Source organism: Eumetopias jubatus, unplaced genomic scaffold, assembly GCF_037043125.1.
Source record: "Eumetopias jubatus isolate StellerSeaLion01/CBP00866 unplaced genomic scaffold, mEumJub1_p1.0 scaffold_1, whole genome shotgun sequence".
NCBI lineage: Eukaryota > Metazoa > Chordata > Mammalia > Carnivora > Otariidae > Eumetopias > Eumetopias jubatus.
In genome coordinates, this window is record NW_028274807.1 from 127,612,239 (window position 1) to 127,622,519 (window position 10,281).

At 45.2% G+C, this 10,281-nt stretch overlaps 2 non-coding genes and 1 pseudogene across 2 annotated transcripts; 2 read left to right on the forward strand and 1 right to left on the reverse strand.

The window, feature by feature from the left end:
- The first annotated feature begins 1,356 nt into the window (after positions 1-1,356).
- Positions 1,357-1,428, forward strand: TRNAC-GCA (transfer RNA cysteine (anticodon GCA)). Its single transcript has one exon. It is a non-coding gene; the product is annotated as a tRNA-Cys (tRNA).
- A 2,605-nt stretch (positions 1,429-4,033) lies between these two features.
- On the forward strand, positions 4,034-4,105 carry TRNAC-GCA (transfer RNA cysteine (anticodon GCA)). Its single transcript has one exon. It is a non-coding gene; the product is annotated as a tRNA-Cys (tRNA).
- A 5,106-nt stretch (positions 4,106-9,211) lies between these two features.
- LOC114205661 (nascent polypeptide-associated complex subunit alpha pseudogene) lies at positions 9,212-10,050 on the reverse strand (annotated as a pseudogene).
- Between the last annotated feature and the right edge of the window lie 231 nt (positions 10,051-10,281).

A 10,281-nucleotide genomic window follows, 5' to 3' on the forward strand; every position in this document is an offset into this window, starting at 1 on the left:
TGATCTCCAAATCCCGTCCAGTGCTGGTTCTTAGATATGAAGCACACACTATATCTGTTGCGGCTAAAATCTCAATTCCACTGATGTTCCAGGTGAGAAAAGAACAATGAGAAAAGCATGTACTGTTAGTCTCTTCAGGGGCTCTCAAATCCAGCCTAAGGCAGAGGAGAAAAAGAACGGAATGGAGTTTCTCCCCTCTCCTGACTCCCAACCAACCACAGCCCTGACACAAAGTGACAAGCCCACGCTTAGGATGCTTTAAAAAGACCTGAAAAATGTATGTGGTCTGGGAAATCAGCAGAAGACAGACTTCTCAATAGGTTTAAACATGCAAGATTTCCATAAGAAGGACCTGAACTGTTTGTTGGGGTGAGAGATGTCTTTATATAAAGCCATGAAACATAGGTGGCTTTAATTGTGGCTGTGTTTGGAAGCTAAAAAGGAATCTTTGGTGGTAAGTAGGACTGGGAAAAATAATTGACTTAATTGATTAAAGGCTCCTGTTTGGAGCCTTGTTTCTCTTCATCCAATGAACTTTCGGAGTTGACAATATTCCAAGTTCCAGGCAAGTTATGTGTTTTTTTTTTTTAAGATTATTTATTTATTTATTTATTTAACAGAGTTAGAGAGAGCACAAGTAAGCAGAGCGGCAGCCAGAGGGAGAGGGAGAAGCAGGTTCACCGCTGAGCAGGGAGCCCGATGCAGGGCTCGATCCCAGGACCCCAGGATCATGACCTAAGCCGAAGGCAGACGCTTAACCAACTGAGCCACCCAGGCGCCCCTCCAGGCAAGTTATGTTACATAAGAATGTAATTCGCTGACCATCTGTTTTTGTAAGATTAAAATCATCTTACAGTCCTGGCTTGGAAAAGCTATTTCACACCAATCATTATTTATACATATTTTTTTTCCAGAATCAATTTAATGTAACAAATATCTACTGAGGGCAGTTATGAGCTCAGTTCTGTGAAGTCATGAAGAGGAATAAGAATCTCAGTTGCTAGGAGCCCCAGCTATAAAGGAAGTGTGACAGGAATCCAGTCATCGGCATTATGTTGATGTTGCCATTTGTGGAAACCCTGATGATTTTTACCTGGCACTGAGATTCACTTTATGTGAGATGGGGTGGGCAGACAGGCTCTGGGTATTGGGAAGTCTAAGAAGAGTTTCTGGGCTCCAAGAGCTTAGTTTTCAGGAGTCCTGTCGTTTTTTCATAATAAACTTCTTCTAAGGCTTGTAATGCCCAGACGCCTTCAAGGCAGCGTTCTCTCTAATTATAGCTCCCCTGAGTCACTGGAGGTTTCAGAACCAGAGTGTTGAGAGAGAGATAGACTATAAAAACAAGCTTATATCACTGGGGGTATAGCTCAGGGGTAGAGCATTTGACTGCAGATCAAGAGGTCCCTGGTTCAAATCCAGGTGCCCCCTGTACACTCAAATTTTGCTTCAGAAGGATATGGATTGATTTTGGCTCTATTATTTTCCGTAACTCGTGGCTGAATAATAACTAATGTCCTTTGTGCATATGCCAGGCACCAGTCTGAATTCTTTGCATCAATTATCTCCTCCATTTCCCTCCCAGATTCTACAAGATACATACCATGCCATCAGTATCTTCATTTTACACGAGGAGACAGACAGACTTGGAGACACCCAGTAATTGGCTAATGGTCAAAAATCTACAAAGAGAAGGTTTAGGATTTGGACTCAGAGCACATGTCCTCAATGACTTCCTGATGCTACTTGTACTGTTCTAGTGGTAAAAGTTTTGTGACAAAATTCCGCTTAGTAATGCTCCCAAGGTGCCAGGACTGTCCGTCCACTTTTAGAATCTTTGGGCTGCAGGGTCAACCCAGCGACTTAGTGACCGTGCTCACACTGTGCAGTGCCCTGGGGAAAGTAAGTCTTCATTCATAAAACACTGCTAGGGGTGAGCATGAAAGGGCCCGAAGTTTAGGGAGCTGCACTCTTTTCCTGCTCTAAAGCTCGAGGAATTTCTATTGCCTTTCCACCCCCCATTCCTTTCCTGTAGCCCCGCACTCCCACCACAGGTGCCTTCACTCAGGACCCAGGTGTGGGCCAGAGGTCAGGCCCGAGTCTGAGTCTAACCCCTGCCCACAGCCCAGGCCATGCTGTGTCTTTAGAGGGGCTTGAACAACACACAGAATGCTGACTATGAGGCAGGACTGTGCCAAGCGGGAACCCCAAGGTGACTAGGGCACGGCCCTGGTCTCAGTGTGCTCTCCACCAGGAAGCAGGGCTGCAAAGTGCACCATCAGAGGGATGGGACTTGCAGGGAGCTGTGCCAATGTCAGGTATGCAGAGGAGGCAGTGATGCTGTCCCTCTAGGGGAGGGAAGGGTAAGGGAGGCTTCCTTGGGTTGCTGATGGCAACAAGTTTCAAAGACGAATAATATCTCCCAGGACAGAGCGTGGAGTGGAGGAAGGGGTGTGGGGCGTGGCAGCTGAGCTGCAGCCGGACTAGGCTGCCTGGGCCAAGGCTGGGACCAGATGGATGCAGGTGGAGGCAGCTGGAGAACACAACAAGATTTGGGAGTGTCAGAAGATGAAGTTGAAGAGGCAGATAGAGATCCACATGAAAACAAGCCCGCCTATTGTGCTGAGACTTGGAGCTTCTGGGGGAGGCATTTAAAGGGCCGTGACCCAGATAGACTCCATTTTAAGCAGGGTGCTCTGGGAGCAGGAAGGGGGGCGGCTGTGAGCAGTGGAGGCTGGGAGGAGGCCATTTAGGGGGTGGTGACATTGCCAGTGTGGGGGTGGGGATGGACCTAAGTGACGTCAGAGCTAAAATGAGCAATACCCAGCGATTAACTGGAGCTGGAGAAGAGAAGCTGAGAGAAGCCCACGGTTGTCAGTGTTCTGACCAAATGATGGAGTACACGGTGGTGTCACCAACCCAGATGGGGAGGCGGCTGATCATATGGTTAGGGAGGCAGGCCTGGCGCTGAGCCCCAAGCCTACACCGGAATCCCGGCCTCAGCACCTCCTGGCTGTGTGACCACTCTGTGCTTCAGTTTCCCTACGTGCAAAATCCATATGCTGATATTAATACCTATTTTATAGCATCTTTGTAATGATCCCCTGGGAAGTTATGGGTGGAACCTTTACTACAATGGCTGGCACATAGCAAATGTCCGGTAAATATGAGCTGTTATTATGACGACAAAGCAAAATGAGGAAGAGGTGCAGGTTTGGGCAGGCAGGTGGCACGTTTGTTTTGGGGCACACTGGGTATGAAAGCTGAGGTTTTTGTAAGGCCTCAGAGGGGAGCGGCTGCGAACGGGCATCTGGGACCCCCCGAGAGCTGGTGAGCTGAGGCTTCAGCTGCTTTTGGCTCCTCGGCTTCGTGGAGGCGACAGGCCTCTTCAGGGAGGATTTGTTGCAACGGCAGAGATTCTCTCGACCTTTCTTCTCAGTCTCAGAGATACACAAGATTAAAAATCCTCAGACGGGAGCTGAAGGCAATAGGATTCAGAGGTATTAGAGGTGAACTTTGGACTTTGGAATACCTTGTTGTTGTTCGACTGTAAACCGGGACAGTTCATCCTGGATGGAGTCCCCTTTGAAAATCTGATGAAAACATACACACTATCCGATACGTGCACACACACGACATTTGCCTATCATTTCAGAGTCATACCTGAACCTCTGAAGTTTCTGGATACGCGGTTAAGGTGCCCTCCCCGTCCAATACTCGTCGGTGACCCAGTACTTAAACATTCATCGGTGTGAGGGTGCGGGGGAGAACCTCTGTAGATGTGCCCAGAGATTCCTGGGCAGTTGGTAGTGTATTTTAAAAACTGGAAGATTATACTGAGAATTACACTGAGCTTTAGGTGCTGGGAAGAGGATGAACATACATGTTCTGGGAAAAGTAGGAGCTGGTGTGTGGCTGAAAGGGAATTGAGGATGAGTTTAAATCCAAGAAGAATCTCAGCTGTAAAAGGTATTTATGAAGTATGATGTAACTCATAGAAGGGAAATAAGTGTCTATGTGAAGCCTGTTGCCATCAGGGGGTATAGCTCAGTGGTAGAGCATTTGACTGCAGATCAAGAGGTCCCTGGTTCAAATCCAGGTGCCCCCTCTGTGATCTTTTGCTCTTCTTGACAGCCTTTTTAAAACACTGGGTTTAGGGTGAGGCAAGCAAGGTGCCTAGGGGCTCAAAATTTAAGGCTGTGCTCACTCTCATGTAAGTCCCTTAGCTTGTTAATTCCCCACAGTAGAGCCTTGTGCATATGAATTCACCCCTCTTCCAACATATACACACATAAACACAGTCACCCACCCAGAGACATATATACACACACCCCACACACCAGATGTCCCCCAACCACATACACACACCCGGACCCACACAGCATCACACAGACTCACCAACAGACAAAACATACACGCACGCATACGTGGACTTTCTCACAGATACCTTTATTTTTCCTTTCTGTATGTTCAATCTTATTAACCAGACCCTTTCTAGCTTCCTTTCTCCAAACTTTTACCCATTTACTAGTTTGGATTTACAAAAGAGTTGTAAAGATAATATAGAGAGGTCCCGTATACCCTTTGCTCAGCTTCCCCTAATGTTAATATCTTGCATAACCACGGCACATTAATCAAAACTATGCAATAAACATTGATGAAACACTATTAACCAAACCTTAGACGACATTCAGATGTCACCAATTTTTCCACTAACATCTTTTTCTCTGTTCCAGGATTCAATTCAAGATACCATATTGCCTTGAGTTATAATGGCTCCTTAGTTTCCTTCAGTCTCTGACAGATGCTCAGTCTTTCCTTGTGTTGTTTTTTTTGTTTGTTTTTATAATCTTAACACTTTTGAAAAGTCCTGGTCAGATATTTTGTAGAATGCCCCTCATTTTGGGTTTGTCTGGTGTTTTCTCATGATTAGACTGAGGTTATGGATTTTGGGGAAAAATATCACAAAGGTCATGTGCCCTTGTTGTCCTCTCTTAGTAGGGGTAGAAGAAAAGCCCTGCAAAAATTTAGGAGTCCGCTGCATTGTAAAAATTTAAAAGTACAATGGCTGAGGCTTATCAGGATATGCCTTCTAAAGTGAGATACCTCACAGAATGAAGCACATCACTTGGTGGGTCTCTTTGGATTTTGGTGTCAGTGTATTTGGATGGGCTTCTTTGGTATATCTACTAGATAACAATAACCCAGAAGATTGTCAGTTTTTTTTTTTTTTTTTTTGTGGATCCTAGAAAAAGAAAAGGGTCTGCACTCAGTCGGGGCCAGGGGGAAAGCTGTTCCTCCACGTGGGTGTTATGACTTAGTATTGCAAGCGTAAGTGGCAGCTCCAGCTTGGTTAATTCATCTTTCCTTTGTTTCATAGTGCATTGAATTTACCTCTTGTTTATGCTAGTACGTGGTACAACATAACTGTTTATATGTCTATGTATTAGGCTAACCTTGGCAACAGTGTGGTGATAACTCTGAAATCTCAAGAGCTTAACACAAGGAAGATTTATATCTTATCCATGCAAGATCTGGAGCAGGTCTGGTGGTCCTTCACCCTCTTGTAGCTAGGTCATCAAGCAAAATGTGGCCTCCAGGGTCATCACTCCAGGGGTAGTGAGAGTTGGAGGAATCGCACGCCTGCTGCCTTAGTCCGGGCAAGACGCACCACACCTCAGCTCAGAGTTCATGGGACAGAACTAGTCACATGGCCCCCACTTCATTGCAATGGAGACTGGAAAAAGTTAAGAAAGCGTTTGGATGTTAGTGAGTATTAACTTTTACTGCCATAACTGATCTTGCCTACTCCAGTGTGGGCCCCTAGCTGGTAGCAATTCTTTTTGATTCTTATTGTTATCACCAGTGACTGGTAAGTACCTTGTCCATTGTCAGGGCTCAGAAAGTATTTGATGAATAATGACTATTGGCTAATTGAGTGAATGAGTAAATGAAGCAAGATACATAAACAAGGTATATTCTTAAATTATTTGGAAACTGATTTTAGTATAAGGCAAGAATTATACCTCTCACATTGAAAAAAATGACTTATTGATGCTTTCTAAGCAATCTCTTAAAAGATTCAAACTTTTGTTGAAGAAGACAACTTCATGCCCATCAAGTAAAACACAGAACACTAATTTTTTTGCAGCTTTGTTTTACTTTGAAAAAGAAATGGTTACTACTCTGCCTCCCTTTCTAAAATTGTCCACATGACATTTACCCATTATAAAGTCAAAATACCTTTATTGTATAAAACCTTAAGCATATATCAAAGAATGTAGGAGGGAATTAAATTTGGTTGGATCTTTACTACCATCTTTTGTTAACTATTGTCTGTTAAATGTGATGGTGTTTGTACACGTGGGTGCATGTTTTACGTAAGTATACGTAAACATAACAAAAATGTATCAGGCATATCTAAGCAACATCTCAGATCCTCTTGTCCGTTCCTGTTTCTGAGGCCCTTGGCCAGCTTTTTTCCCCTGGCTGCCACTGCAGTAGCTGAGGAGGTATGGACTCTATCAACGTCACTCAGGTCCACCCAGCAGTCCCTCTCCTGTCCCTGCTGGATGCCTCTCACCTCCTACTCTTGGCTTCCCTCTTGCTTTTGAGTTATAAGAGGCCATGAGACCCCCTTGGTACCCCCACATGCAGAATCTGGAGGTGTTCAGGAGTTAATGCATCATGGGGAAAACCTTTCACCAACAAGATACAGAGGCTGAGGGCTAAGTCTTCTCCTCGCTTCCTCAGCACAGACTGTCCTGTGATGCAGTAGTTCATACACCCTTTGGAGAGACAGCTTTACGAGCTCGAGCAATCAAGTGCACTTGTTAACAAGTGACAGCCAGCTTGGAAATGCCCCTTTGCACTAACTTACTCTTTCTCTGCCTCACTCTCTTTTACCCCTCTCCTCCCAGGGATCACACTTGGTGAAAAACTAGTGACACCCAAGCTTTTGCCTCGAGCTCTAGGCTCTGGGGTATCCAGAGACCACAGACAGTCAGGATACTCTTTCCAGTTCTCTCTCAGCCTTTACCACCACACAATAGAAAGGAATTGCGTCCAAGCTCTCATTAAACAAGGTATCATCCCTGCCAGGTTCCAACTGCCAGGATCTGCATCTCTTCCCCTGAGTTTTTTTGTTTTTTTGTTTTGTTCCCCCTGTTTTGGCAGCCAGAGTCTCTATCTATATCTGCCCCGGGGAGCAGCCTTCAAAGAACAACGGACAGAGGTTGCTGTTTAAATAACTCAGATTCCTTAACCCCTCCCCCATGGATGAACTTAGCCAAGATGCCATCCACCTTGGCTCCAGAGTTCCCAACAGTGTTAGGTGGGGCTGCCCACAGCGTTAACTTGTATGACAGAGCAAACCTCATTGGCTGCTTCCCTTTTCCTGTCTCACTTCCGCTCTCCTCCATCAGTGTTATCTTGTGGTCACCTCCCGAAGAAGCTCCTTGAATTTGGATTCTGGACGCAGAGTCTGCTGCTATGGGAACCCAAGCCAAGACATCAGCCTACAACATAATTTAAAAGATTGTTATAACCTGATCCTTTTCATTTAACAAAATAACCTGTACCTGATGTTCAATATTCTAAAACTTATCTGAAATAGAAGAGTTTAAATGCTGCATGGTATTTATCATATGGACCGTAGAAAGAATATGTTGGACATTTCTGCTTCCAACTTTCCTATCCAGCTGTAGGGAACCCAGCACCAAACAGAGCCAGATAGGCTTTGTCTCTGGGGGTCAGAGTTGCAAATAAATAAGCTATAGATCAGTCATTTGTGCACGTGATAGGAAAGGAATAGCCAACATAGAGATTTCCCCTGACTTCTATTTGATGTTTTTTGAAGGTTGCCCTGTAGCAGGGCTTCTTAGAGAAATATCAAAAGCATCTCGATTATGTTCTGCTTTTAAGGAAATGAATTGCCTCCAAGCTTTCATTAAACAAGGTACCATCTTGTCTCATTTCTCTTTGAAAAATAATGACTGCAAAAGCTCATTATGTGGTACTTTGCTGCCTGATGGATTTTGTTTTACTGTGGGACAATTTGGGGTTCCTGCTTCCTAAGGGACAGACCTCTCTCACTGTTAGACAGTTAGGATGACTGCTAAAGTTTTATTCCAACCCCCTGAATGATTTGGGGCCAGTTAACCAAACTTTGTCAGTTCTGGGTTTTCGTTTGTACATTGGAGGTAATAAGAGTGTTCCCCTTACTAAGTTTGATGTCCGAATTGTATGCTGCCAATGAATCCACAGTGGCTGCTCAGTAAATGATAGCAATTACTTCACAGTGATTGCATTTTCAGTGGTGAGAGGAGTAGCACAGAGCAGAGTGTGGGGCTTAAGAAATTTTCCAGGGGACGTAGCAGTGGGACAAGCAGATATCTAATTAGATTCAGGGAACACGAATGGCTGTCTGCTCAAAGGTATCTCCTCTACATGCTCTTCCTGCTGCGTCAGAGTTGGACTCAAAACCCTGCAGAATTCCAACCCTTCTGCCTGGCATAGCCTCTTCTCAAAGTACACCAGGAACATCAGCAACGCCTCGGGAACTAGTTAGAAGTGCAGATTGTCAGTTTCCTCCTGGGACATTAGAATAAGAATTTCTGGAGGTGGGGCTCGGTAATTTATGTTTTATTTATTTTTAAGATTTTATTTATTTGTCAGAGAGAGTGAGAGAGCACAAGCAGGGGGAGCAGCAGGCAGAGGGAGAGGCAGACTCCCATCTGAGCAGGGAGTCTGATGTTGGGCTCGATCCCAGGACCCTGGGATCATGACCTGAGCCGAAGGCAGATGCCTAACTGACTGAGCCACCCAAGGGCCCTGGTAATTTATGTTTTAGAATGCTACTCTTGTGCATCCAGGTTTAGAAAATCCCCAGTCTACTCTAAGCCTCTACCTTGGCTTGTCTAGCCCCTCCTCCCATGGCCAGCCCAGGGGGCTCTGCCAGATTCATGTTCCTCCTCTTCAAGCCTTCACCCTGAAATGTTACTGTGTGTTCGGTTGCAATTACACACGCCTTTCCAGCTCTGATTTTCATCTCTTGTCTTGTGCACTATACTAAGACCTTAGGTCTGCCATTGGGTGTGATTTCAATCCCTCCCTTTGTCCCTGTGTCTGGCAGCTCCAGACAACTCCTCCTGGTGCAGTTTAGTGTCCTCAGTCTCCCTGGAGTCTGATGAGGAAGCTGATATTTCTTTTTTTTTTTTTCATCCAACAGGAAGCCATAACTTTATTAATGATAGAAACAGTACAAATTTCAAACCAAGCTGCAGTTATTCTTTTGAAACACCAAAAAAAGTCCTCGTTTTCAGATGGTTACATTGTTAATTCCATAATAGCATTTACAATATCATTACTGTTGTTCTTCAGGGCCCGGACTGCCTTTGCTCTTGACACATTTGCTTGTGACATGACCAATTCTATGTCCTTAACCTCTACACTGGTTTCATCAACCTCTTCTTCTTCACTCTCCTTTTGTACAGTTGGAGTCTGTGTGTTTTCTTGAATGTTTGAGACAGCTTCACCTTGAACTTTGAATTTCTCAGCAGCTGCTAGTTGTGCTTGCTGAGATAAATCCTCGATCTTGGCTTCCCCAAAAACTATGTAGGTATCTGAAGCTGGGCTCTTGTAGACATCTGGTTTTGTGATGACAAAGAGGATATTCTTAGATTTCCGGATAGTGACTCTTGTAGCCCCTGTAAACTGTCAAAGACCCAGTTTGGACATAGCCTTCCGTGCCTTCTTTTCACTCCGGCTCTGTTTTGCTTTACTGACTGATTCTTCATCAATTTCAGCAGCTGCTGCCAGCTGGGCCTGTTGTGTGGTTGCCTGTGTGGAATCCTGTTCCTCAAGCTCTGGTACTGGTTCATCACTGTCAGATTCTGTTCCAGACCCTGTCTCAGTCTGGGGCTGTGGCAACTCCTGCTCTGTAGCAGGGACGGTTTCTGTGGCTTCACCAGGCATTTTGTGAGGGGAACGCGGAACCAAGATGGCAGCAGAAAGAGAGCGAGCGAGAGCGTGACCCACGCCTGTTGCAGAAGGAAGCCTGGCGGAGTGGCGAAGCTGATATTTCTACCAGGTTTTGGCCCCTGCAGGAGGATTGGCCCATTAGTAGCCCAACATTCGGGCTCAGTGCTGCCCCAGTCTCCAAGAGAGAGTCAGGCATCCTTTTTAAGATTGAGTCCCTGAGTCATAAGCTGTCATTTCTGTTACATTTTATTTGTTAGAAACAAATCACCAAGAGTGGTTCACATTCAAGGGGAGGGGAATTAG